The sequence below is a fragment of the Hyla sarda genome, chromosome 10 (assembly GCF_029499605.1).
Source record: "Hyla sarda isolate aHylSar1 chromosome 10, aHylSar1.hap1, whole genome shotgun sequence".
Lineage (NCBI taxonomy): Eukaryota > Metazoa > Chordata > Amphibia > Anura > Hylidae > Hyla > Hyla sarda.
Genome location: NC_079198.1, coordinates 28,721,276 through 28,741,941, shown reverse-complemented (window position 1 = coordinate 28,741,941; position 20,666 = coordinate 28,721,276). Strand labels below are relative to the sequence as shown.

General features: G+C 41.7%; 1 long non-coding RNA gene and 7 other non-coding genes across 9 annotated transcripts; all 8 read left to right on the top strand.

Moving 5' to 3' along the window:
* Positions 1-1,324: 1,324 nt before the first annotated feature.
* Positions 1,325-9,092, top strand: LOC130294040 (uncharacterized). Of its 2 annotated transcripts, none has more exons than XR_008848364.1 (8): positions 1,325-1,524; positions 5,110-5,152; positions 5,507-5,568; positions 7,609-7,653; positions 7,850-7,904; positions 8,443-8,492; positions 8,699-8,795; positions 8,970-9,092. It is a non-coding gene; the product is annotated as an uncharacterized LOC130294040 (long non-coding RNA). The 2 variants fall into 2 exon arrangements; XR_008848365.1 differs by lacking the exon at positions 1,325-1,524 and adding an exon at positions 1,665-1,685.
* Positions 4,628-4,697, top strand: LOC130294735 (small nucleolar RNA SNORD50). The gene has a single exon (XR_008848608.1). It is a non-coding gene; the product is annotated as a small nucleolar RNA SNORD50 (small nucleolar RNA).
* Positions 5,196-5,283, top strand: LOC130294722 (small nucleolar RNA SNORD35). Its single transcript, XR_008848597.1, has one exon. It is a non-coding gene; the product is annotated as a small nucleolar RNA SNORD35 (small nucleolar RNA).
* Positions 6,433-6,502, top strand: LOC130294732 (small nucleolar RNA SNORD50). Its single transcript, XR_008848605.1, has one exon. It is a non-coding gene; the product is annotated as a small nucleolar RNA SNORD50 (small nucleolar RNA).
* LOC130294724 (small nucleolar RNA SNORD35) lies at positions 7,704-7,790 on the top strand. Its single transcript, XR_008848599.1, has one exon. It is a non-coding gene; the product is annotated as a small nucleolar RNA SNORD35 (small nucleolar RNA).
* LOC130294736 (small nucleolar RNA SNORD50) lies at positions 8,176-8,243 on the top strand. Its single transcript, XR_008848609.1, has one exon. It is a non-coding gene; the product is annotated as a small nucleolar RNA SNORD50 (small nucleolar RNA).
* LOC130294727 (small nucleolar RNA SNORD35) lies at positions 8,551-8,637 on the top strand. Its single transcript, XR_008848601.1, has one exon. It is a non-coding gene; the product is annotated as a small nucleolar RNA SNORD35 (small nucleolar RNA).
* On the top strand, positions 8,832-8,905 carry LOC130294721 (small nucleolar RNA SNORD34). Its single transcript, XR_008848596.1, has one exon. It is a non-coding gene; the product is annotated as a small nucleolar RNA SNORD34 (small nucleolar RNA).
* Positions 9,093-20,666: the final 11,574 nt, after the last annotated feature.

Here is a 20,666-nt window from a genome sequence, read left to right as displayed (position 1 = left end):
CGAATGACTGCTCCGTGCCTGAGATCCAGGCAGGAGCAGTCAAGCGCCGATAACACTGATCACAGGCGTGTTAATACACGCCTGTGATCTGTGTAAAAGATCAGTGTGTGCAGTGTTATAGGTCCCTATGGGACCTATAACACTGCAAAAAAATTTTTAAAAAAAAGTGTTAATAAAGGTCATTTAACCCCTTCCCTAATAAAAGTTTGAATCACCCCCCTTTTCCCATGAAAAAAAATAAAACAGTGTAAAAAATAAATAAATAAACATATGTGGTATCGCCGCGTGCGTAAATGTCCGAACTATAAAAATATATCATTAATTAAACCGTACAGTCAATGGCATACGCGCAAAAAAATTCCAAAGTCAAAAAAAGCGCATTTTTGGTCACTTTTTATACCATTAAAAAATGAATAAAAAGTGATCAAAAAGTCTGATCAAAACAAAAATCATACCGATAAAAACTTCAGATCACGGTGCAAAAAATGAGTTCTCATACCGCCCCGTACGTGGAAAAATAAAAAAGTTATAGGGGTCAGAAGATGACATTTTTAAAAGTATAAATTTTCCTGCATGTAGTTATGATTTTTTCCAGAAGTGCGACAAAATCAAACCTATATAAGTAGGGGATCATTTTAACCGTATGGACCTACAGAATAATGATAAGGTGTAATTTTTACCGAAATATGCACTGCGTAGAAACGGAAGCCCCCAAAAGTTACAAAATGGCATTTTTTCTTTGATTTTTCGCACAATGATTTTTTTTTCCGTTTCGCCGTAGATTGTTGGGTAAAATGACTAATGTCACTGCAAAGTATAATTGGCAACGCAAAAAATAAGCCATAATATGGATTTTTAGGTGGAAAATTGAAAGGGTTATGATTTTTAAAAGGTAAGGAGGAAAAAACGAAAGTGCAAAAACGGAAAAACCCTGAGTCCTTAAGGGGTTAAGGAATTAATCCTAATTTTAAATTGGAGAGTACACCTGCTATAGTTTTTGTCTCTAATTCAAATTTTACATTTCTATTATTCTCTATGGGCATTCCATTCGGGTCCATTATTTTCTTCCCTGTTAAAGTCTATGGGGAATTCCATTCTATCATTACTTTTAATAAGTCCCCAGGGGTGGTTACTGCTTTAGTGTACATATAAGACTGACAGTATACGGTATACATATGAATGTGTATGTATAACAGGTTTACGTAAAAAAAAAAAAAAAAAGCCCTACAAAGTTTCATTTCCAAGAGTTGACCAGAATTACTGGGCTTCACAAATATGGCTGCTACTGCAGACAATAATGACACGTCTTCATCACCTCTAGCGCTTTGAATGACGTCAGTCTTGAGACACCGCCTACAAATTCCAATAATGGCCTCGGCGTGCCGAGCTTCACCCCCACTGCTATAATGTGAAGAGGACACGCCCACTGCCAGGCCCATGACCTAATTTCCGCCCGTGGATGCTTTTTAACCGACCCCGTAGCTGTAGGAGGGCCTCTTTCCTTGCGGCGTGCTCTGAGGGAAGGTGAGTGCTCCGTGGTGTCCTGGTTGTTGCGCCTTATATAGGAAGGATAGATAGCGGTACACTAGAGGAGCAGACTTGCTAGGAATACGTTACTGTAGTGCGCGGTTTTTCCAGGGGCTGAGCTCTGCTATATCCATAGACATCTGTGACCCGAATAGAAGGTGAAATTGCATTGTGTGCATGGGGACTTATTGCAGAGCAGCTTTATTCCAATAATGGCTGCAATAAGAGGGATGTTCTGGACTTGCAGGGGTCAGACTGGTTTAGTGGTAAATGGCTTTACAGTAAGTTACCAAAATTTTAAGACTAACTTATTCACAGGATGGGGAATAACTGTCAGGATAGAATATATATATATAATGTATATATGTGTGTGGTTTTTTTTTTTTGGGGGGGGTGCACAAAGTCCTTTTCTATAGGTCTGCTCCAGCCATTAACACTTAACAGGCAAAGCTTTAGACTGGATGGAGAGGTTGGTGCCACATGTGTCTCTATGCCCTGCTTCCTGAACCTTAAAGGGGTACTCCATAAAAATGAATCCCACCCATCTCCATTCTCTCTGGGAGACTAGAGATGCAGCAGTGCGGTACTTGTGTAGCTCCAATTCACAGAATGCAGGAACAGGTACTTATCTTATGCTCCGTGAAGTGCAAGAGATCTGACCCTCTGTGATCGTGCGCAGCCCTTAAATGGCTGATGGGCTAAGGCTGGGTTCACATCACATTTTGATGCACGAGTGCTGTACTTGTATCTAATTCTCCCATAGGGAATACAGGAGCAGGTACTTAACCTTTGCTCCATGCAGTAGGGCAGTGTTTCTCCAACTAGAGTGCCCCCAGCTGTTGCAAAACTACAGCCCCTAGCATGCCCAGACAGCCGAAGGCTGTCTGGGCATGCTAGGGGTTGTAGTTTTGCAACAGCTGGAGGCTCCCTAGTTGGAGAAACACTGCAGTAAGGTGTCAGAGGTCAGGCAATAGAACTTAAACATCTGCAGTAAAATACAACTTATCCCCTATCCACAGATAGGGGAGAAGTGTCTGCCAGATCCGACCACTGGGACCCCCTGTGATCTCCTGCACAGGGCCACAGCTCTCTCGTGCAGGAGGCATGCCGGCCACATGGCAAAAATAGGATGGAATAGTATAGGAAAAAGTAAACTGTTTTTAAACTGTACTGTACTGTTTATAAAAGTGCATACAGTTCCATCTGTTTTTATTAAAAGTGTACTTGGTGCAAAGTAAAAACCATATGCAACTGTGTACATGTGTTTCCCATTTACATCCATGTTAAAAAAACATGCGGTTTTGACTCCAGGTTAAAAACCATACTGCAACCGCATATGTTTTTAAAATGGATACCAATGGGAAACGCACATGTATATGGTTCCATACAGGAAACTGTATACAGGTTATACTTTGCACATGCGCTTTTGCATCCTAAAGTCCCCACCCAACATTCCCATTAAAAATGGACAAAATATTCAATAAAAAGTACACTTCTAATAAAAACGGATGGAACTGTATGCACTCCTATGTACAGTACAGTTTAAAAACGCATAGTTTACTTTTTCCTATACTGTGCCGTCTGTTTTTTGCCATGTGGCCGGCATGCCTCCTGCACGGGAGAGCTGTGGCCCTGTGCAGGAGGTCCCAGTGGTCGGATCTGGCGCAGACACTTCTCCCCTATCCTGTGGATAGGGGATAAGTTGTATTTTGCTGCAGATGTCTAAGTTATAGTGCCTGACCTCTGACACCTTACTGCAGGGTTTCTCCCAACTAGGGTGCCTCCAGCTGTTGCAAAACTACAACCCCTAGCATGCCCAGACAGCCGAAGGATGGCTGGGCATGCTGGGGGCACTCTAATTGGAGAAACACTGCCCTACTGCATGGAGCAAAGGGTAAGTACCTGCTCCTGTATTCCCTATGGGAGAATTAGATACAAAAGTACAGCACTCATGCATCAACAGCTTCCCATTAAAGGGGTACTCCACTGGAAGAAATGTATATTAGATTTTTTTTTTTTAAATCAACTGACGGTTACAGATATGTAAATTATTTCTATTAAAAAGTCTTAATCCTTAGTGCTTATAAGATTCTGTATGCTTGACAGGAAATTTTCTCTTTGAATTTCTTCTGTCTGACCACTGTGCTGACACCTCTGGCCATGTGAGGAACTGTCCAGAGCAGGAGAAGTTTGCTATGGGTATTTGTTCCTACTCTGGACAGTTCCTAATACAGACAGGTGTCAGTAGAGAGCACTGTGGTAAGACAGAAAGGAAATTCAAAAAGAACTTCCTGTGGATCATAACAGCAGCTTAGTACCTGAAGGATTCAGATTTGTGTTTAATAGAAGTAGTTTACAAATCTGTTGAACTTTCTGACACTGGTTGATTTAAAAGTGTTCCAGTGGAGGATTCCTTTAGAATGCATGGAAATAGGAAGGGGATACACTTTTAAATGCTGGAGTACTCCTTTAGTGTAACAGGGCTTTGTCACCAGGGTAGGCCCAACTGTGGGTTGGGGATGGATGATCCAGTGATCTCTTGTGCAGTATTTACCGCAGTGCCTCAGCTGTCAGTAGGCTCTAACCATGTGCTGATCTACAGGATCAGTGTGCACTTACTGTGCAGGGATAGGCCTCCTAAGATGAGGTGTTATCTTGGCATCCTGCTAAAAAGCTTGTACATAGTGCTCAGGTCACAATACTGATCCAACCAAGCCTGTGTAAGGCTGAGTTCACATCACTTTTTTTCCCCATAAGGGAGCGCATACGGCAGTGGGGAGCTAAAACCTCGCGCTCCCGTATGTAATTCATTTCAATGAGCCGGCCAGTGTGACATGTCCGGTCGGCTCATTTTTGCAATGTATGCGCTTTTACAACCGGACCTAAAACCATGGCTGACCAGTTTTAGGTCAGGGGAGAAGCGCATACAGCGCAAAAGTGAGCCAGCCAGCTCATTGGCCTGAATTATATACGGGAGGGCATAGAAAGGCATACAGGAGTGCGAGGTTTTAGCTCCCCCCGCCGAATGCTCTCCTTTATGGGAGAAAACGTGATGTGAACCAGCCCTAACCTGGATTGTCACTGTATACTGAATTTACATGAACCGTGATGAGTCTATCCCGAACCTGACCTGTCTGATGACACTTCACTATGGATCTGACTGCTGAGTTCATGGTCTAACTCAAACGGTATACCTGGTGCTTTAGACTACTGCCTTGTCTTACGTGGACTCTTCGATGCACGGCTCCTCATAGGCATTAGTGGACTTGTCTAGCATCGGTGTTGCAGTAGTATAATGTCCTATAGCCCTTGGGAGTGTTAGATCTCCCCTATGATGTTCAGAATTCTATCAAAACCTGTCCAAAGGAAGAATCCCAGTTGCCCATAGCAACCAGATTGCATCTTTGATTTTGCACAAGCCCTTTAAAAACAAAAGCGATCTGATTGGTTATGGGAAACTGGGCATCTTTTCCCCATGGACAGGTTTTGATAAATCTCCCACCTATGGCCCTTTGATGACTTGGCCTATAGCAGTGCTTGTCTGTTATGATGGCATAATAATCTTATGGGTTTTTTTATTAGGTAAAACCATGGCGGTCCTTTTCACATCAGGATGGGAGCTGAGGTAAGACTTTTAGGACAAGATTGAATTAAAAAAAATATTACAAAGCAAGTGATGTTCATTCTCACGATGGTCTTCCAAGCCTCATAGAGGGCTCTGACGACAATGCCTACTGGCTTTACTGATGCTCTACATCCTACTAGATACACTGTGGACAACAAGGGGTAGATTTATCAAAACTTGTGTAGAGGAAGAGTGGGGCAGTTGCCCATGGCAACCAATCAGATGGCTTTAATTTTTCACAGGTCTCTTAAAAAATTCATCTAATTGGTTGCCATGGGCAACTGCACCATGCTTCCTCAGCCACTTTTGATTGATCTCCCCCCAAATGCTTGTAGTAATAGCTTTTTGTTGTAGGTTGTCATCAGGACACCTGAGAAGCTGGATGAGACGTCCTCACTGAACTGGATCAGTCACAGGTATGAAGAGGGCAAACCAAGCAGCATTTGCACAACTCCCATAGTCTGTATGCTGCTGCATGTAAAATCTTAGGGCAGGGTGTCTCCAGCTGTTGCAAAACTACAACTCCCAGCATGTCAAGGCATGCTGAAAGTTGTAGCTTTGCAACAGTAGGAGGCACCCTGGTTGGGAAACATTGCCTTAAAGGGGTACTCCTGTGGAAAACTTATTTTTTTAAATCAACTGGTGCCAGAAAGTTAAACAGATTTGTAAATCATTCTATTAAAAAAAATCTTAATCCTTCCACTACTTTTTAGGGGCTGTATATAATAAAGAGAAATCCAAAAAAGAAATGAATTTCCTGTCATGACCACAGTCCTCTCTGCTGGCATCTCTGTCCATTCTTGGAACTGTCCAGAGCAGCATATGTTTGCTATGGACAGCAGAGAGGACTGATCATGTAAGAGGAAATGCATTTCGTTGGATTTCTCTTTAAAAAAAAAAAGTACTGGAAGGATTAAGACTTTTTAACAGAAGTGACTTACAAATCTGTTTAACTTTCTGGCACCAGTTGACTAAAAAAAAATCCCATGGTAGTACCCCTTTAAGGTGTTATGGCATCAGGGTCACAGCAGTGTAAGTGCTGATCTAAGGCCACTTTCACACTGCCATATTTTTGTATGGATTCCAGATGCAGGTCCTGGCCTCACTTCTGATTACATGAACAGGCTGCTGTCAGGTCTATGGTGACTCATGGGCTTGCATCAATAAGATGTGATTTTTTTTTTTTTTTTTTTTTTTGGTGGATGGAGGCGATTCCTTTAAGTGATTGTATAGTTTTAGACTATAAAGAGATGTCTGGATAGAAGCTAGCTCAGTACAATGAACCATGATGAGTCTATCCCGAACCTGACCTGTCTGATGACACTTTACTATGGATCTGACTGCTGAGTTCATGACACTGAGCACAACCTTGAAAGCTCATCCTGTTATGCCTGGTGCAGGTTTAGGGGATGGTGATACAAGGATTTCCTTTACGTTTTCTCTTACACCATGGATTAAGAATCCAGTGAAGTCCATTTGGTCTCTTAAGGTAAAACTTATAAGGCTGGGTCACACCACACTTTTGCTATACTGTTTACAATCAGTTTTTCTGAAGAAAATGTGTGGCAAAAAACAGAACTGTATAGGGGATAAGTAAATCATGTGGTTTTTAAACCGTATACTGTGTTTAAAAGTGCTTACAGTTCTGTCCATTTTTAATAATAACAAATAGAAATTTTATTTAAAATATGTGAAATTTTTACTTTAGGATGCATATGTGCAAGGTAAAACGTATATGGTTTCCCATATGGAACATATGCATGTGCATTTCCCACTGACGTCCATGTTAAAAAGTGTGCGGCTGCAATACAATTTAAACCAGACAAAACCGTGGTCAACCAGTTTTGAGTACAGGAAAAAGCCATAGTGCAAGCAAACATTGCACTGGGTGCATACAGTTTTCAATTGTTTGACTATAGTCTTCAATACAGTTCTATACACTTTCTATAATGAGAACATATACAAGAACGGTACTTGAAAAAACATTGTGTGAACCCACCTTAAGGGTGCATTCCCACTTGGCATGTACGCAGCGTATTTCATGCTGCGCAAATCTTACAGCAGCAGCTGGAAATACGCTGCATATTCCTTGCTCACTATACACAGGGCTTTCCGGTGGCGGCCCAATGTGTGCAGTGAGTTTTGGAGGCGGAGCAGCACATCAATAATGTCGGCACATTGCCCCGCCTCCAAAACTCACTGCACACACAGGGCTGCCGCCGGAAAGCCCTTTGTAGGGTGAGCAAGGAATACGCAGCGTATTTCCTACTGCTGCAAATTTTTTCCCACATATGCCAAGTGGAAACGCACCCTAAGACAGCAAAGTGTTTCCTTGTGTGCATTAGTCTTATTGGTTTTATCAATATTTGCCATCTACTTGTCTGATCAAGATGGCAGCAAAAGCATGTGATCTTCTGACCAGGAGAGTTCAGTTATAGGAATTTCTATTTTTTTAGGTACAACATAGGTGCAGGACACAAATCATCAGTATGGGATCTGAGGTAAGATTTTCAGTGCTGCAGATCAATAGCTTTTTAAAAGGTCTTTAAATTGCAAGTGATGTTCATTCTCACGATGGTCTTCCAAGCCTCATGGAGGTTCTGACGACAATGCCTACTGGCTTTACTGATGCTCCACATCACACTACATTTACCACGGACACAAAGTCCTAGTTGTAACCATAGCTTTATATTGTAGGTTGTGATGGGAGAAAAAGCTTGAGCAACGTTCTATGGAGCTGGGTCACTTACAGGTATGAGAATATCTGATCATCCCTCTTATTTTGGGTTAATGTCCTTGTAAAACATGGCAAAGAACATGAGGGCGCAGCAGATGACTTGTCTGATCTCAGGGTCAGATTACTGGGACCTTCACAAGTCTCAATCTCCCCATCCCCCTGTATTTTCATGCATGAAATGTTGCATATACACTACATGTGGTTCTGCCCTCGCATGTTGATCCTAGTGGATCTTGGTTTTGCCCTTCCACCCCATGTAGGATTATCAATCAGTGCAGCTTTAATGGAACGATGATGAGTCTATCCCAAACCTGAATTGTGATGACACAACTTTATGGATCTGACTGCTGAGTTCACTTAAAGCCATTCTACAGAAATGGGGAAACATGGCTGCTTCTGTCATTGTGGTGGTGCAAATTAGTCCCTTTAATTTCAATAGCAGCCATGTTCTCATATTCCTGTAAATTACAACATTAAAAGCCTGGAACAGCTCATTGAAATTTTTTGTTACGTAAAAGCAAATCATTCTGATCACTTCATGTTTATCCCATAGGCTCATGGAGAAGGTGTTGGCTGGAGGACATGGGGCAGGAATGTTCAAAGGTAACTGATCTCCATGTTATAAGATAATGGGGGGGGGGGTGCTGTCTGAACTATGCAGTGCAAATGATGTTTTACTCACGATGGTCTTCCAAGCCTCAGAAGAGGCTCTGACGATAGTGCCGAATGGCTTTGCTGATGCCTATGCAGTAGACTGGGGTATTAGAAGACTTGGTTCAATGGTCACTAACTTTGGCCTTTCCTGTCAGGTCTTGAAGACTGAAAAGTTCAGCAAACTCCAGAGCAGGCTAATATGGAGAAAAGGCTGTCCTAGGATTATGAAGCCGTAAAACCATTGTCAAACTGGTAAGTTACCCCCCAACAAGTTTTACTGATGTTTGAATCTGTCAGTGATGTTATATTTTACCTACATTGTTTGAATTGCTGTGAGAACATTTTTATACTCTGAGACAGATGAAGTGTCTGCTACTGTGGTCATACCAGTGCTACAATCCTAATTCAGACTTTTTGTTTCTACAGGGATTTGGATTGCAGTAGAGAACACCCAGCTTCCACTTGGTCCAAATGCAAGACTCTGCCATTGGGCTATTGCATTTCTTTGTATAATCTTTGCCGAATAAACTCAACCTGTTTTTAAATGTCTGACTTCAGTAAATGAGATTTGCAAGTCTATAGATTCCAATGGGGGAACAGCACCTACTAAAATCTAGAAATTAATCACATAAGATTTATAATGGCAACATGTTCACATGTCTCCAGTATTCCCTCAACTCCACAAACTGCTTTAACTCAAGGAGGGAAAACAAAGCAAGCAGTAGGTTCTGTTCTAGATTAAGACCAATACACAATTGCATAACTATTCAGTTGCTTATGTTTCTGATCACCTAGCTTGTGTGATCTGATGGGCCCTAAACTTGTAACACTAATGTGATTGGCAATCTATAAGACGGCTCATACAAGCAGTGTTGGCACCACATTAATGTATCATTGCAGGCTGGTCCTGGAGTTGCAGCTTCCTGGTTCAGCCTGTAATTATCAGCAGTCACCAGCTGGAGTGGCCATGGTTAATGCTGGTGGTTTACTGCCTAAGTTGCACCTACACAAGCATCAAAACTACATATAATGCATAGGAACACCGACCCACTTATTAGTCGCAAAAAGCAAAGGTGTTCGTGGTGGAGTAACGTAGATGGTAAGATAGGGGAATTCAATACCACTTACCGGATAAGGTTATGTAACAACATACACAACAATGGTACAGGTGTGTAGTTATATAGGGGTCCATCTGCACCCTTCCTGGATAAGAGTAGGATAATGTAGAAGAAAAAGCTTCGTTCAGACAAGGATTCGTGATGCTGATTAGGACACAGGATCAGGATAAAATCCGTCGGACTTTATTACCAACAATGCAACGCGTTTCACTGCGCATGCGCAGTGGGTAAATAGAGATTGATGGCTAAAACCCATGCCTGTTAAAATGGGTAAGCACAAGGCATATACATGAACCCTTACTATATTTTAATGAAACATAGCTTCGGTACTTGAGTGAAAACTTACTTTTGATATCTCTGATTTCCAATCTCTTTTGGCAAGTGTAGGTGATCTTGTATTGAAGGCTGTAAACAGATACAGCAAACAGCCCCTGCTGCTCGTGACATGAATTCTATCCACTCTAGAATTGTCCTATTTCCCAGCTGTAAGCTTGTACAGCTCTGCACTTCATCTGAGCCTATCTGCCCTGTAAGGGTATGTTCACTGGTTAAGGTGTGAGCAGAATGGTCGCTTAAAAAATTAGCTCAAAACGCATGTTTCATGCAGAATTCCCCTGAGTTCTACGTGGAAATGAAAGAGGAAAGGGACACACAGTAATGTGCAGAAGCGTGGCAGACTGCCAAAACTTATGTTCACTTCAATGGTTAGGACGCGATTTCCCCATGAAGAAAACATGTTCATTCTTCATGTGGAACGGAATTGTGACAGAATTCTGCTAGCGGAATTTCCTCAGTGTTAACTGAATACTATGGGGTATGGCACTGCTGAATGAATTGGAGAGGAATAAGCGAGCAGAATTACTCATGGAAATTCCCCATGTGAACATACCCTATACTGAAAGTAGCTGTACTTTGCTGGTCATGGGAGTAGTGGTACCTTTTTTGTTCTGGCAGCCATTACAATACATACTGAGCGAAGTGTTTGTATAGATTATAATGGTTGCTACCCAAATTGCATATGCAAAATCTCCTCTTACAACCCCCAACAGACATCTGCAGTAGGAGCACTGTTTGCCAAATCCACTAAAATGAGTTAACTGGAGGAAAAATACTGCTGGTTCTCATCTCTTGCGCTCTCAACGCCTACAAGACAATGGACACCAGATCTCATTCAATGCAGTCTTCCACTACGGAGCGGAGTTTACCAAAGTAAGGAGTCTTAGCAAAACCGTTAGCACCTGAGTGACCCAGAGCAAATTCCCTTAAGATCATACTAGATAGTAAGTGGTTTTGAAAAACATTTTGCAAGTTGGGGGTGATTGGACTAATGTCAAGTTACATCAATATTATTCACTTTCAAAGGTCTCTTGTGCTGCTTTGAAAATATACAAAAGTTTTCATGCAACTTTTTTGCGCTGTTTGGTACCAAAATGCTGGCTTTGGCATCTAATTGTAAATCTTAGAAAACGCTTGCAGAAGCATTTTATAATCCATAACTAGTGCCCAGACAAGTGATAACTAGATTAAAACATGTCCAGGGGTTAAATGCTAGCTCTTTCTTCCTGACCTTGTGAAGCAGTAAGTCCTGCTGTGGTTAGGCCCCTCAGTGCCCAACCTGTCGGTTCCATTTAAAAGTCTGTTGGACAGTTACATGAAACCATTTTCCTAGTGATACTGGGAAAGTAGAAATCGTAATGACTGAAAACAGCCTTTAAGTGTGTAAAACCTAGTGATGTAGGGTCCCTATGACCACTTAAACACATGCTCTGTAGGTCATCTGTTTCTTTCTACTTAATTGTCACACCCCAGGGCATGGGTTGGTCCACTGCACTTCCCCTACTGTGATGTTAAAGGGTCCCAGACTATGGTGTAAAAGTCTTAGATGTATCGGCTCACTGCTGCAATTTCAGATGCCAGTGCCATAAATGAGAACTGTGTAGCAATGGGGGAGGTTTATCGAAATTTGCACAGGTTTTGATTCCCCCCCTATTGATTGGCAACACTGTTACAGTCCTCATAATTCAGAGGCCTTTTCCAAAATGAAAGAAGCAATGTGGTTGCTATGGACAACTTGGCAACATTTCCTCTGGACAGGTCTTGATAAATCTCCCTCAATATGCTAGTGTTTAAAATCGTTCACTTGACCCCCTATGTTGTCGCTGGGTTTGGAAACCAATTAAGCCAAGTTCATGTGCATATGCAGTCTAACACCAACGTGAATGCCTTCATGCACGCTAACAACCAAATGACCAATTTCCGTGGAAACAGCCACAATCTGTTAACTGACATAACTGTGTACATCCACTCCCCCATAAGAGATGCTAGGTTATATAGGGTAACTGTCTAATCATGGTTTTGGAGTAGCAGGCTAGCCCTGTGCCTACCCATGTAGTCAGTACTTGTTAGGATGTATGTGCTATGAGACAAAGCATGAATTTAAAAATTTTCACACACTGCCACCCTGACATTTCGCTGGATCCCTAGCTTTATCAAAGATGATTGGTAGTGGGGCCAGATGTTTCCAGCACAGAAATTAAAATTCCAGTGTCCACAGAAGGAATATAAAGAATTTGTCTACTCCAGCTGGAAATTTGTTGTTCTCCTGTCGGTACACTTTGGGTATAGGGAAGACCTTTTCCAGATGACTGATGGATTTTGTCAATTGACAGAGCCTGATGTGAGTGGCACAGTAAGCAGCACTTTATCATACTCATGATATCCTAATATGCAGGACTACAACACTTCTTCTGGTCACTGTTTGAAGATTGCTGGATTGAAATTCCACTCCTTAGTAGACCATTGATATCCACAGTCTTGGATTCTGTCAGAAATTTGCATTATCTGTTCATCAGTGAAATCCGCTTGTGTTTATGTAGAATAATGTAGATGTCTGACTGTACTAGTACATGATAACTGCATAGGTATTGCCCTACCTATGCATTAGTGCCCTCACAGCTCTGAAGCACCTTAGGTTGGAAGACATTGCTGCTCCCTTATGGGACTCCTTTGGACATCTACCTCAGCCTCAAACTTCAGGAGGAGGCAACCGTGGTGAGAACTTTGTGTTAGGGGAACCAGGAAGCTAATGTATAAAACTGTATGTATAAAACCCCCTTTTTAAAAAGGTTATATTTTATTGGTGTGCATTAAAAGGAATATAGAAATCCCATACAAAACCTGGAGGTGGTGGTAATTTGGTTTGGTTTTGAGTTTTATTATTTAGTTTTGTATGGGATTTCTATATTCCTTTTAATGCATACCAATAAAATATGACCATTTTAAAAAGGGGGTTATATGAGCTGTGATACATTTGAGAAGTTTACCTCTTACCTATTCATAATAGTTTATGCTGTGACAATAGAACCAGGAAGCTAGCCCTGAAAGGAGATATTCGCCCATATTTATACAGTCTCTTGTGGCATCTATTCTATAAGGAGAGAATATTGGACTGGAGGACATGCATTTGTGCTTTAGTTCAGGATACCCCATCTAAAAAAAATATGAGGAGGCCTAGAAGCGTCGTAGCAAACTAGATACTAGTGACCCTGAGGTGAGCAGTAAAGTACTTTGAGAGAGTGTCAGTCAATGGGAAATGATGAGAATTTTTTTGTATTTGAGGAGCATCCTATGTTCCAGTAGAAACTGTAAAGAGACTACAGGTAATACAGTATATGAATGGGGGAGGTATGGTATCATACAAATTGTTCTTCAACCCAAGACTGCTGTAATTTATGTGAAGTCTCTGGGCACTAATGAGATCCGGAGGAGAGACATAAGGATTGTAGAACCATTAAAGGGTACTCCGAACGCTGTAGCCGGGAGCTCGTGATGTCATAGCCACGCCCCTCAATGCAAGTCTATGGGAGGGGGCGTGACGGACTTGCATTGAGGGGGCGGGGTGTGACGTCATGAGGGGGCAGGGCTACGACGTCACGAGCTCCCGATGCTGGCTACAGCATTCAGAACAAATGCTGAGCAGTGGAGTACCCCTTTCAAGGGGTTCTAAAATATTTCCCGTAAACTGGTAGGATTAGTATATACCCAAGTAGGGAATCTCCTCTAGATATGAGTGAACTTTTGAAGAGTTCTCGCCGAGCTCACTGAACTATCCCAAAATTAATTTCATTTCTGGTTGAACTAGTTTGCTGCAAATCGCAATGAAATAAGCCCCTAAACATATTTATAAAGCTATGTTCAGACATTGCAGCGCCGGCATGTTCTGCCTGCGCTCAGAAATGTGCCGTCTCATAGATGGCAATGCATTTTCATGCGGACTCCACAGAAAAAATAGACATGTCTGTCATTTCTGCTGACTCCGGAATCGGGATTTCCGCCATGTGCACAGTGCAGCAGAATCCCATTTAAATCAATGGGACTCTGCTGCTGCAGAATTATTCTGCAGAATTCCACACGGAAATTCCATCGTGTTAACATGGCTTGACACTGTCTAAGAGCTCTAAAGCCCTGTATAACACTGCTAGGAATGTATGGAAGTAGTTTTAAGGCGACATGCAGTAACCTTTAGTAACTAACTGCTTGTTTGATGTGCTACCGGATTTTTAAGGCTTATTAACATTAAAATAATACACAACAACCATTTCTCCTTTTCTTCATTTTTACACTTAGAACTCGTGAACTATGTCAGGAAAAACTGTCTCAGAGACAGCACCCACTAGCGGATTAGGTGGCTACCCATTTAAATCAAAGGGCAACAACATAATCCACAAGTGGAATTTCAAATCCAGGTAATCCACAGCAGATTATTTATATGTGAACAGACCCTTAAAGGGAATTTGTAATCAGAAGATGACCTATTACTTAACCCCTAAGTGACCGCCTATAGTCTATAAATCAACGGTAACTATGGAGCCTTAGGCTTGGCTGGCATCTTCTAACAGGGTCAGCCTGATTGCTCGTTACAGGGCCCCTATGTCAGGATTGCGCGAACCTAGCTGTCAAAATGACAGCTGGGACCCCACGCTGACTGCTAGGAGTCAAGAATCATGTTCCTTGCAGGTAACTTGGTATGATGAGGGTTTGTGACAGGACTTTGAGTGTAAATTGCATTTTTGGCTCCTTTGGCGGTTTTTTTTTTCTTCAAAATTTGGTGGGTACCAAAAAAGTAAAATTAAAAGGATGCAGTAGGGATGGGAAAAAATGTATTTAACGACATTTTTTTATAACAAAATTGTAATCAATTTTTAATAAAGTGTGTGTTTCACATTTTTTTTCTCTATTTTTTACATTTTATAGTTAGTACTACTACTCCCAGCATGGAACTAGTGTTGCTCGCGAATATTCGCAATGCGAATTTTATTTGCGAATATCGCATATTTGCGACTATAGCACTATATATTCGTAATGACGAATATTTGTTTGTTTTTTCTTCACAGTACACATCACAGTGATCACCCCTCTCTGCTTCCAGCTTGTGTGGTGTAAAGAAGACTCTAATACTACTGTGTAAGACTGGCGTGCAAATTTTCGCATATACGAAAATGATCATATGCTAGTTGAATATTACGAATATGCAAATTTAGCGAATATATGACGAATATTCGTCCATATATTCGCAAAATATCGCAAATTTGAATATGGCCTATGCCGCTCAACACTACATGGAACACACTGTTCCATGATAGGAGTAGTAGTACCTGTACTAATGGACTTATTACCCCAGGTGTCACTCCCGACACCCGATGCAATTATCCATAATATAGCAAAGATGCGGAGCGGTTCTATACAGCGCTCGCATCTCTGCTCTGTACTTCGGGCCGGCCAGTGATGTGAATAGAAATTCACCTCACTCATTCATATTTTCCAACCAGAGGGGTGATTGGCCGGATGGTGGCAGCCAATCCCTGCTCTCAGCGGGAAATATGAATGAGTGATGTGAATTTAATTTCTCTGGCCGGCCAGAGTATAGTGCAGAGATGCGAGCGCTGTATAGAGCTGCTCCACATCTCTGCAATAGAAAGGACGATCGCATTGGGTGTCAGGAGTGACACCTGCTGTGATCTGTCCTTAACGGCAGGTACTACTACTCCCAACATGGAGCACACTCTGCTCCATGCTGGTAGCTGTAGTACCTGCATTAACAGACAGATTACAGTGGGTGTCACTTCTGACACCTGTTGCGATCTGTCTATTAATGCAGATACTACAGCTCCCAGCATTGAGCAGAGTGTGCTCCATGTTGGGAGCAGTAGTACCTGCACTTGATGATCACAGCGGGTGTCAGGAGTGACATCCGCTGTGATGTTTCCTTCTGTAAAATGTATAGATTCGGCCACTCTTCTATGGTCCCCTGCGCTGATGTATATATACCCATATTAATTTTTCCCACAGAGAGTTGTGATTGGCTGGAACCATCTCTCTGTGGGAATTATACAGGAGAATCACAACAGACCCTGGGCAATCTGTCAATTAATACAGGTACTACTACTCCCATCATGGAACAGTGTGTTCTACTACCTAAAAAAAATAAAAAAGTGAAAACACACACAAACTACATTTTTATTATTGTCGACTACATTTTTAGTGCCCTGCCCGCCCACATAAATTGATCCCTGTTTAAAAATGTATAAAGATTTTGTAATAAAAAAGATACATTTTGTTAAATACAATTTTTTCCATCACTACTGTATTAAGGTATCACCATCACTTTTTTGGATCGCTAAAGTCCCAAAAATATTAAAAACCGCTTTCCAAAAACGCCAAAGTTAAAACCCACATGGCGTTTTTCTTGGCCCTTTTTTTTTATTCCCATAGACTTCTATGGGAGAAAAAATCCACGATTTCAGGGGGAAAAAAGCCATAGGCTCAACATGCTGTGATTTTGCAAAACCGGCAATGAGCTGAAAAACAAAAAAAAAAGCCAAACTGAAAGTAAAAAAATAATTTTGCAATTTCTCATTGATTTACAGCTAACATCTGGCTGCAGCGTTTTTTGGCCGAAAAAACGCCATGTAGCAGAATTGGCGTTTTTCTTGGCGGTTTTCCCAAACAAAAAAACATAAAACAAGTGGAATTCCACCTAAAGCTCTTGGGGATGTTTGGAGCGAGGCTTTTGAGTGAAGGGGACTGCAGGGACAGGCGCTGGAAAAGCCACATGTCTGACTAAGCTAATTTCTCTGTGACTTTTAGTGAAAATAAGAATTGAAGGCATTTGTGAATATTGATGGATCAGGTATAACGCATTCCAATAGGTAAATGTTTTCAACTAGGACATGGGTAGTAAATGTTCAGAGCTGGAGCGATTAACTTACATTTGTGGCACAGCTATGCGTTTGCTATATAGCAGTTAAAGGGGTACTCCAGTGAAAACCTTTTTTCTTTTAAATCAACTGGTGGCAGAAAGTTAAACATATTTGTAAATTACTTCTATTAAAAAATCTTAATCCTTCCAGTACTTATTAGCTGCTGAATGCTATAGAGGAAATTCCTTTCTTTTTGGAACACTGATGACATCACAAGCGCAGTGCTCTCTGCTGACATCTCTGCCCATTTTAGCAACCATGCATAGCAGATGCATAGCAGATGTATGCTAAGGGCAGCATGGTGGCTCAGTGGTTAGCACTGCTGACTTGCAGTGCTGGAGACTTGGGTTAAAATCCCACTAAGGACAACAATAAATAAAGCTTTATTATTATTATAATGACGTCAGCAGAGAGAACTGTGCTCGTGATGTCATCAGAGAGCATTCCAAAAAGAAAATAATTTCCTCTGTAGTATTCAGCAGCTAATACATACAGGAAGGATTAAGATTTTTTAATAGAAGTAATTTACAAATATGTTTAACTTTCTGCCACCAGTTGATTTAAAAGAAAAAAGGTTTTCACCAGAGTACCCCTTTAAGCTATTACTGCTGTCAGCAGCCAGGGACTTACTGATAATGGCTTCAGTGATCACGCTGATGTCTGCCATTAATCCGATAGATGCTGGAAAGTGTTCGGTTCGTGCTGAACTTAACCTGTAATAACCAGCTGGTTTACTGTAACAAAAGTGTTACAGTAAATTGCGCTGCCAAGCACTGGTAACGTCAGGCTGTTGCTCTTTGGTTGGTATCTGGCTGAGAATGAAATTACGGGAAATAACAATTTTTTTTGTCATTGTTAATTTATTTATTAATTTATATTAAAAAAAAGTGTGAGGTTTCCCATATTTTCATTCTCAGCCAGATACCAACCAATCAGTAACAGCCTGACATTACCAGGATGGGCGAGGACCATTGTTATTGGCTCTCCGCAGCCTAAATAACATCAGCCTGTTACTGCCTAGGGCCCAGGAGTGCCATTTTTGACACTCTAAGCCTGTTGGTTCCAGATATTTCGGCTATTCTAGCAGCTTTTGGAGCTAATGCTAAGCCCTGGCTTAGTAATGGATTCCGTCTTTAAGATGGCTTCCACTACAAAGCCTGTGAAGTATATTTAAAAAAAACACAACACATTATAAAAAAAAAAAAAAAAAAGTAAAACAAAAAACACTCCCCACAAGTACTTTGAAATAGTTCAGAATAAACTCACTGGTTACTCTTCGGCCATAGAGTTCCATGGGGTCCGCTGCTCCCGTAAATGGTATACATTGGCATCCCTTTTTCGTTGTGATGCTGACGGATGCAATTGATGGGGGCACTTAATGCAGTATGAACCTACCATTACCCGGGCTGCCGATGAACAGTGAGAACTTTCTCGACTGGCTAAGACTCTGTGCGGTATTCCGCAGGGAGATTCTGCAGCAGCAGAGTCCCATTGATTTCAGTGGGATTCTGCTGCACTGTTCACGTGGAAACATCTGACATGGAAATTCAAAAAAAAACTGGTGTCCGCAGAAAGAATAGACATGTCTATTCTTTCTGGGGACTCCTATTGGAAATGCATTGATTGCTGTCTATGAGACGAGTGGTCCTAATGTCGGCATGTTTGGTCGGCGCTCCGCTGTGATGAGAATCTCTGCATGGAGATTTTCCATGCGGACATTCCCCATGTGAACATAGCCTAAGTGCCACAAAACCAACAGGTGTAGAAACATGCCGTTAGGGCAGGGTAATTGTGTATGATAGACCAGTATATCCCCTCCCACTTTTTCTAGCAACCCTTCGCCTAATAAACTTATCTCCTGTTCACCTATTTAAACAATTCTTTCGATTAAAGTTATTTCTATCTATATTTATATCTCTCTTGGTACATAATTTCGCAAAAATGAGAAACGTCCATACAAAGTTTATACAAATAATCATATGCGTACATAGAAAAAAAGACCAGCTCACCACCCTGTGGTTTCTTTGAATTGGAGGAATTTCTGTAGTTACTTGGAAGCACGGAACCAATAGCCAAGCCGCATACTTGGTGTGAACAGGCAACAGAAAAGATGAAAATTCCAGCTCCCAAAAAATAGGATCAAAGTCCAAAATGTAATTCACATGATTAAAATGTTATGCAAAAAATGAAAACCTAAAAAGGGGATTTTAAAAGCATAGCAGAAACGCTGACGCGTTTTGAACCAACATGGTTCTTAGTCATGGCACAACACTGACTCTCATGCGTCCTTATATACTATAAGCAAAACAAGAAATGAAAACACATGCCTGAGTGTAGGAACGCCTCTGATTGACGTTCCTAGAAGTTCCGGTGGTGAAATCATGACGTGGATTTTCAGGTGAGTATCAATTTCAAACATGTTCGATAAACCTCTTGTTTCATAAATTTTAAAGTGGTACTCCGCCCCTAGACATCTTCTTCCCTATCCAAAGGATAGGGGATAAGATCTCAGATCGCGTGGGGTCCCGCCGCTGGGGACCCCCGGGATCTTGGCTGCAGCACCCACCTGTTGCAGCTTCCGGAAACGCCGGAGACTTCGGCTCCCGACCACGGTGACGTGAGATCGTGACGTCACAACTCCGCCCCGTGACAGCTGTCACGCCCCCTCCCATAGACTTGCATTGAAGGGGCGGGGTGTTATGTCACACAGGGACGGAGTTGTGACGTCACGATCTCCTGTCACCGTGGTCGGGAGGCGTTAGGATGAGAGTCTCCAGCGCTGCTGAAGCCGCAACAGGTGGGTGCTGCAGCCTAGATCCCTGGGGTCCCCAACGGCAGGACACCCGCGATCTGACATCTTATCCCCTATCCTTTCGATAGGGGATAAGATGCCTAGGGGCGGAGAACCCCTTTAAGTCAATCAAAAGAACTTCAGCATGGATCTATTTTCGGATGCATATTCTATGTGTGTTTTATATATATATTTATGACATTATGTTTTTTTACCTATGTATGACACACTCCGGAACTTCCTCAATATTAACACATCACCACTAGAGATGAGCGAACTTACAGTAAATTCGATTCGTCACGAACTTCTCTGCTCGGCAGTTGATGACTTTTCCTGCATAAATTAGTTCAGCTTTCCGGTGCTCCGGTGGGCTGGAAAAGGTGGATACAGTCCTAGGAGACTCTTTCCTAGGACTGTATTCACCTTTTCCAGCCCACCGGAGCACCTGAAAGCTGAACTAATTTACGCAGGAAAAGTCATCAACTGCCGAGCGGAGAAGTTCGTGACGAATCGAATTTACTGTAAGTTCGCTCATCTCTAATCACCACAATTGTGGAGATGTGCAGCAGTTTTGGTTGCAAATAGTTAACCCATTGTATTATGCATACCTTATTGAAAAGTAACTCAACTGTTATACATATATTGTAATATTTCTGCCGTCACATAAATACATGTATCATATAATATATTCATTGTTTGTTAAAAAATAGAAAAAAACAGAACATGGAAAACGACCATTATTCACACAATGCGTTATTTTCATTATATTGTGAATATGCGTGCATGCCAAAAAAAACAATATGCACCTTATACAAATAATAACTGCAAAAATAAATCAAGACTCTTCCTCTCCAATCCAATACCCTCTCTATTTATATTTTATTATTCTTGATCCAACCTAAAACAATCCAGACCAGATTTTTTGTTCAGTCCAGAACAAGCCTCAGCTGAGCCT